The sequence below is a fragment of the Sorghum bicolor genome, chromosome 5, assembly GCF_000003195.3.
Source record: "Sorghum bicolor cultivar BTx623 chromosome 5, Sorghum_bicolor_NCBIv3, whole genome shotgun sequence".
Lineage (NCBI taxonomy): Eukaryota > Viridiplantae > Streptophyta > Magnoliopsida > Poales > Poaceae > Sorghum > Sorghum bicolor.
The window spans coordinates 18,551,369-18,559,077 of record NC_012874.2 but is presented as its reverse complement, the minus strand read 5'-3'; positions in this window follow the sequence as shown (position 1 = coordinate 18,559,077).

Below are 7,709 nucleotides of genomic sequence, written 5' to 3'. Positions count from 1 at the left end.
ATTAAGACTGGGTCTAGGTGACTATATTTTCAAGATCAACTGGCTGCCGATGATTATGCTACTTTGATGACAGACGAGTTGGATGATCTAGCAGGACATCGACTAAGGGCTTTGATGAGTATAGAAGAGAATAAGAAGAGAGTTGCCAGATGGTATGATAAGAAGGTAAAAGCTAAGGAGTTTGCCGATGGAGACTTAGTATGGAAACTAATCTTACCGATCAGGACTAAAAGTTCAAAATTTGGAAAGTGGTCTCCCAATTGGGAGGGTCCCTATCGGATAAGTCGATCGGCTCCTGGTAACGCTTATATTTTAGAAACTCTTGAAGGAGTAGAATTTCCCAGAGCATTAAATGGCAAATATCTAAAGAAGTATTACCCAAGCATATGGGTCGATGCATAAGAGTTTAAGTGCCGATAACATTCCTATCGGCTGGAGCAAAATGTATCTGGGAACGGGCTTGATGTTTATTAAAGTGCCGATAACAATCCTATCGGCTAGACCAAAATATTAAGAGGGTTGTTCAAAAGAAAAGGGCAAGTATGTTGCCGATGAAGAATTCACATGTTCAACAGCACCTGGATCACCGATATAGTGCGCAGACGGATCTGGTTGGCTTCTTCTATCTCTTTCGCATCATCATCGGCAGAGCCCTCCACTGACTTCAGCTTCTTCTTCATCTGCAACGCTTTGCGGCCATGGACATTTCGCTCTTGTTCAAGGAGTTTGATCGCCTCAGGCAGCTGGTTCTCCTCTTGTTGAGCTTGGGACAAGGCGTCTTCTACTTGCTTGAGTTCTGCCAACAGGGCTTCTCTTCTTGCCAACAGATCAGAGATCTTATGCTTCAGTGCGTCTCCTGAGGTCTTTAATATGCCAATGTTCTTGTGCTTCTCATCGGCAAGAAGCTTCACTCTCATCATCTCCTCAGAAAGCTGAGCCTGAGCAGCTCTGTCGGCAAGACGCTGAGTAGCCTTTTGATATTGCAGCTGACGGCTCTCTAGATGTGCGGCTTGAAAGAGGGTTTCTTCAACATCGGCAGGAATTTGACCTCTGAGGGTCTTGAACAAAGCCTTGGCTGGGTCGGAGTCATCAACCAGTTGGGCTGTATCTTGATGAAGGAGGGCTGATAACTCTTCTAATTTCGCCCTGATTTCTACCGATGTGATTCCGACTGCTCGGGAAGAACTTGTATTCTCGCCTTCATCCTCAGAGATGTCGATGGCAAAGGAGAACAAGCTATCAGGAGAGTCCTGTTACTGAAAAATAAATGAAATGAGTCATTCCATGGTCAAGTATTGACGAATAATACAGATAGAGATTGGGTGACTTACTTGTTTCAGGGCAATTTCTCGCCTCTAACTAGAAGATGCCGATGGAACCAAGGGCTGATCGGCTGGAGTTGCCGATGGGACTATGTCAGCTGAAAGAATAACAGAAATAATTATGAGACAGAGAAAGTAGGTTCATCGGTAATGATTTCATAGAAGGTGTGTTACCTTGAGGGGGAGCAGTACTTGTTTGGATGGAAGAAACTACCGATGCTATAATTGAACTTGCTGGATCGGCAGTTTGCTCATGCACGTCAGCCGATGTGTCTTCCGGCTGAGGTACTTCTGGCTGGGGTTCTTCTGGTTCGAGTTCTTCCACTTGGGGTGCTTCTTGCAGCTGAGGAGGAGATGGTGCTTGTTGCATTTGGACTTCTGGAGAGAAAGGAGAAGATTCCACTGGGATTGGAGACACTGGGGGAGGAGAAGGTGTTGCTGTCCTCTGGCGCTTTGCTTGTGATCTGGTGCTCTTGGAGCCTTTCCTCTTCGCTTGACTGGACTGGGGGGCATCGGCAGTCGTACTTCTGGTCTTTGCCGATGTGCTGGTATGCTGGTACAACAATGAAAATTTGTGAGTACAAATGCAACAGATGCAAGAATTGAATCGGTATGGATGAAAGAGTTTGAACAGTTACCTTGAAGGCTTGTGCTAAAGTGGAGGCGGCTACCGATGGAGATGTCTTTGTACGCTTGGTGGTGACTTTCTTGAGGCGCACACCTCGATGCATTATAGCAGCCAGAGTGGGAGCGTTGTTGCCGATTGAAAAGATCGGACCTGATGGAAAAAGCTCAATCGGCTTGCCACTCCTGCTGACCGATGGTGGTGTGTCGTCGACCTGTGTATGACAAAGAAATGGGGTTACCGATTGAGAAGGACAGTGAAGAAATTAAAACATCGGTATTGAAATACTTACAGTATTATCAGAGACTTTGTACTGGGGGTCGATCATGCCGTGGTACGTAAGAGCCGATTTGCAGAACAAATGCTCCTTCCCTTCCTCCCACCATTGTTTGTACGCCTGAGTAATGAAGAGGGCCGGAATCCATTCTGATAGATCTGCATCTGTATCGGCATTTGGTGGCAGTTGGGCTACTCGGGTCCACTCAAGAAGGCTAGTGATGATTTCCCTGGGTTTTATCACATCGGCATAACAGAGCGCGATCGGCAGCTGACCGAAAGCTAGTTGACGGGATAGTGCCGATGGGTTGTAAAACTCATAGGTTTGGTTGGAGGCTTTACCACTGCCAAAGAAGTTTACTAGTATAGCTCTGGGAGTGATCAATGTCGTCATCACATCATGATCCTTGTTGAGAGCATCATTGAATGGATGGAAGACCAAAGGAAACATGGTGTTTGGATCTTCATAGGGCATCCATGCTCGCTGTTCTCTGGTCAGGCCTTCGTACAGGGTCTGGAAGAATCGGCTGACCTGGTCTGCGTTGCCACCTGTGCCAGGCAGAACTATGACAGCCTCGCCAAAGTTCAGAGGAGGACGAGTTGCCGATTGTTCATCATCTAATTCGTAATCCTCGGCTATGTCCCTGGGGAAGCGTTGTGCGAAGAGGTTGAACTCAAGACGCTTGTGCATATGGAGGCTAAGCCACATATTGATGAACCACCAGGGACCCCCTAAGTTGCCGATAGGTTGGCCGAGCAGGAGTTTTCTGGCTACTTGATGGAGGAGGTGGTAAGCCGAGCCAAGTAGGTATCGACCGAGGGGAAATCGGCCACCATTTGCTAATCTCTCTGCTGCCGATAGGTAGAGAGAGGTTGGTCCTGCCGATCGACCACAGAACACAAATTTGTCCAGCCACATGTTCAGAAAGGTGGTTTGTTCCTTTATGTTGACAGGCCCCGTTCTGCGGTACTTCTGAATGTACCCAGACTAGCCGCCGATAGTGCGGGTTTCCACCTTGGCACTAGGTGTGGTGTCAAATATGTGACTGCTATCGGGAGTGGATACATCTAAGCCGGTGAGCATAAGCACATCGGCAAGAGTGGGAGAAGCAGGGCCGTGGCCGAAGACAAAGGCATTAAGCGTGTCTGACCAGAAATATGATGCAGCTATCAGCAGTGACTCATTCCTATGCATATTGGCAATAGACAACCTGATGCATTGGTCCAGTTTTCGCTCACCCCACTGAACCTCATTTGAGTGGCTAACTCTCAAGAACCAATCCTTCCATCCCACGGTAGGGCTAGGCCAGGAACGGAAGGTATCTTTCCACAGATCTAGGGAAAAATTCTCGGCTCTAAAGGGGATCCTGTTTGTTTCTGCGTTGATTAGATCAGTGGGATCTGGGTTCCCAAGCGGACCGAGACATTGGAGGTGTGGCTAATCGGTAGGGATGATAATTTTGTTGGACAGATCCTAATGGTTTTTGGGGTAAAAATAAGAACAAAAGAAAAAAAGGGAAAGAAGAATGTTCAGTAAAATAAATTGCGGATGAACAAGGATATGGTAAAAGTACAAGAGGTAGGGTGATGAACTAACCTCAGGAACAGCAAAGTTGATGGCCATCTCCTCGCGAGAAAGATGATCGAAGACTTTGAGGTTGGTGAAGAAAGGGCTTCGTTGGAGTTCTTGGAGCTCTCGAACGGCGCCGCCGCCAGAAAAGTTGAGTTAGGGCTGTAGAATGATGCGATGGAGCAGGAGTACCCGAGAAGGAACTATTTATAGGACAAAACGGGCAAGGGCAAATCTGACTTATCTCTTTGCCGTATCCGTGAAATCCGAGAGTACTCGGGTGGATATGGTAACTGTTCGCACGATAATCAAGGGATTGCGCAGGTGATTTGACAGGAAGCGGTCATAATCTAGAGATATTTCACTGTGCGGGATTTCCTGGTCGGTTCATCGGCAGCGCCTTGTAACGGTAATATTGCCGATGGGCGAATAAAGTGGAGATATCCGTTTGGGAGGTTAAGATACTTCACTGTGCGGGATGTCCTGGTCAGTTCATCGGCAGTTCCTTGTAACGGTAATATTGCCGATGGGCGATTAAAGTGGAGATGTCCGTTTGGGAGGTTGAGGAATTCGAGGAATCTGCGGAAGAATCGGACCAAGGTTGTTCAGATTTAAGCTGTCGGTTACCAAATTGGGAGAATTAATTGCGGAAAGGCATCATTACTGCAGAAAATTTCGGAGCATTAATGATTTCATACTCTGAAATTGGGGGGCATATGTTGACACCATTTTTGGACACGTACCCAGGATCGGTAAAGTGTAGATCGGCGAGATAGGGCAACAGTAACTGGTCTGCAGGAGAGTTGCCGATGAGGGTGGTTGCCGATGAAGGGACAGCTGAATGTGACTAAGTCTATGGGTGGTGATATGTTTGTGCCGATGGTCAGCATTAACCTGTGCCAATGGCTACAATGAGGGGTTTGCCGATGATTCGGAAGAAGAACCTGGAGGTTGCCGATTGGCCTGTGGTGGTGTCCCAGTTTGTCACGGGAGGATAGTTTTATGTTTTCCTTAGTTATTTAAATCGTTTTGTATACGGATTCTGTTTAATTTAGAATTCGAGTTCTGGTCGTGTCTGATTGTAGCTCTTTGAGCAGGGTATAAATGTAGACCCTAGGGCCTTCTAATCGATAACAATCAATCAATCAAACACAAGTTTTTACTCATATTCCAGCATCTACTTTTTCGACGACTTCGTCACATTTTCCTTTTTACGAGTTCTTAGGAATTCGTCGACTTAAGCTCGGCGTATTCTCGAGTTCCGCGTGAATACCTCTTGGCCGTGGCATCCGGGCGCATCGCTGTTGTCGGGACCAAAGTATTCGAGTTATCACCTTTGCCGATAGTAAGGTCAAATCGGCTGGCACGCCTTAACATTTGAATTGGGTATTAGCCCTTTGTGTTTGCAGATCCAGCTTTTGCATCAACACTATGTAAACCCGACGTGTGGGCCTTTCCTCCATATTTCCTGATAACCCCCTGCAGAAATAGACAAACACCAAAACTCGTGGAATTCTGTCAGATAAAACCCTAATTCTAGGTGTTGGTTGCATTTGCATCCTTTTCTTTATTTATGTGATGATTATATTTGGTACTTAAGGACCGTCAACATTGGTGGCCATACCACAGGGCGAGATCATGCTCCGCTGTGCTGAGGTCGACTGTCGCCAAGGTCACCTCGTGTATAGGCTGGCACATCTCTTGCAGCGCCTTCCTCTCCGCGAGTTGCTGCAAGATTGTTGCTGCAGGGACGATTGGGCGTCGCCGTTTGAAGATGGGGCGCTGGCCCTGCCGGCGCGCCAGGAGGCAGTGCACCGTCGCCTGCAGCTCCGACGTCGTTGCTTGGATGCCATCTACGTCCCCATAGAAGACACCATCACAGTGTTGCTGTGACGGCACAAGGTTGGGGGCTATGACTGCTGCTCTCCTTGGCGGTCAGGAACCCGTTGGCTGGTTGCAGCGGCGCCCAGCTGACAGGCTGTGGAAAAGGCCTAGGCGTTGAACTCGTAGGCAGGACCTGCCGCACAGAGAAGACGTTCGAAATGACCGAAACCGACGCTAGAAGGGCCGGGATGCCCCCGAATCCTAGCCGGCCATACGGTATGGGCGGTGGTGCAGAGGGTGATGTTCGGCTTGTGACGGTCACCAGGCGCGTCGACAACTCAACCATCTGGCACTGCAAGCCATAGATGGCTGCCCTCAACGCATTGAAGGCATCCGGGAAAGGCGCACGTTGATGTGCAGGTAGTGGCGCTACGGTGGCCGTGGTGGTGGTGAACACTGTTGGCGCGGCGAGTGAACCAGGACCAGCCATGGCTGAGATGGTGAGGAACATGGTCGGCGCAGCAGGAGGTGGCGGGGGGCGAATCAAGGCCTGAGCTCCAATACCAGATGTTATGTGGCTGCTGGGATTGAGGGAGATTGATTGGGGTTGAAGGAGCAGCAGCTGAAGGTGTGAACAGTACCCATGCTATAGTAGCCGTGGGTACTGTTCATAGGAAGGCGGCTGAGAGAGAGAGGGGGGTTTGGGCGCTAGGAACGCTGGTCGTGGGGCTCTGGCCACGGCCAGCAAGAGAGAAGGGATTTCCTTCTAATCTCTTGCTTGATTAGATTGATACATCTCCTCTCCTTATATAGAGAGGTTTTGACCCCCTAAGCAAGCGACCCTTATCTCTAATTAACCATAACACTAATGGGCTATGGCTGCATGCTAGGCCCAATAGATCCCTTACGTACTCTAACACTACTGTTGAGATTGAGGGAGATTGATTAGGGTTGAGGGAGCGGCAGCTGAAGGCGTGAACAGTATTCGCGCTACACTATCCGAGAGAGAGGGGTTTGGGCGCTGGGAACGCCGGTCGTGGGGCTTTGCCCACGGCCGGCAAGAGAGAAGAGATTTTCTTCTAATCTCTTGCTTGATTAGATTGATACATCGCCTCTCCTTATATAGAGAGGTTTTGACCCCTAAGCAAGCGACCATTATCTCTAATTAACCCTAAGACTAATGGGCTATGGCACCAGCCCGGGCCCAATAGGTCCCTTACGTACTCTAACATATGCACTGTCTTGAGTCACCAACAACCATGGATTAGGAAATCAGTATCTAATAGATAGGACCCATAGGTTGACACATGGATTGGGTTTGTTTTATATCATGTAGAGACTATTTGCCAAATAGTTTGGTTCCCACCATTATTTGGATTAATTTAGTTTGGTGATACAAGCTGCATGTCAAAAGGTAGATTGGTGTGCGTATAGATTGAATTATTACAGCCCACTAGCACATTGACCTAGAGCTTGATGGTAACAAGACATATAGATATCAAGCGCACTAATCAGCGAAACATCATAGACTAATGACCATATTACTTTATTGAAACCTTGATGTCCGTTAGAGCAAGGTCAATAATAGAGCTAAGTAACTGTTTCTAAACACCTTCTCTTTCCTATTCATTCTCACAACATTTGTTATTTGGGCCCACCACTACCTATACAGCCGTACCTAGCTTGGTGCTTATATAAAAGTCAAGCTATCATCTTTCTTCTCCACATCAACATTATTGTACCTGCTCTTAAGCTAGTCTTAACCCTAGTGTCATGGCGCCGCAGCATGTACTGCAGGTCGCTTCTACTTAAAAGCTACCAGAACGAGTTGTAGGCCTGTAGCTGGCTGCCTCTACCGACAGTTAAGCCTGGCTGCTGCGGCCAGCGGCCGGTCTGCCGCAGGAGCCGCACGGCGTGCGGCAGCACAGCAACAAGCACACGTCGCCGTGCTGCACTCACTACTGGAATTCTGTTCTTTGCCGACTGCCAAAAGCAGTCGGCAAAGGCCCTAAAACAGGTGGCAAAGGCTTTGCCGACTGCTTTACACGTGGCAGTCGGCAAAGAACACGTGGCAAAGAATTCATCGGCAAAG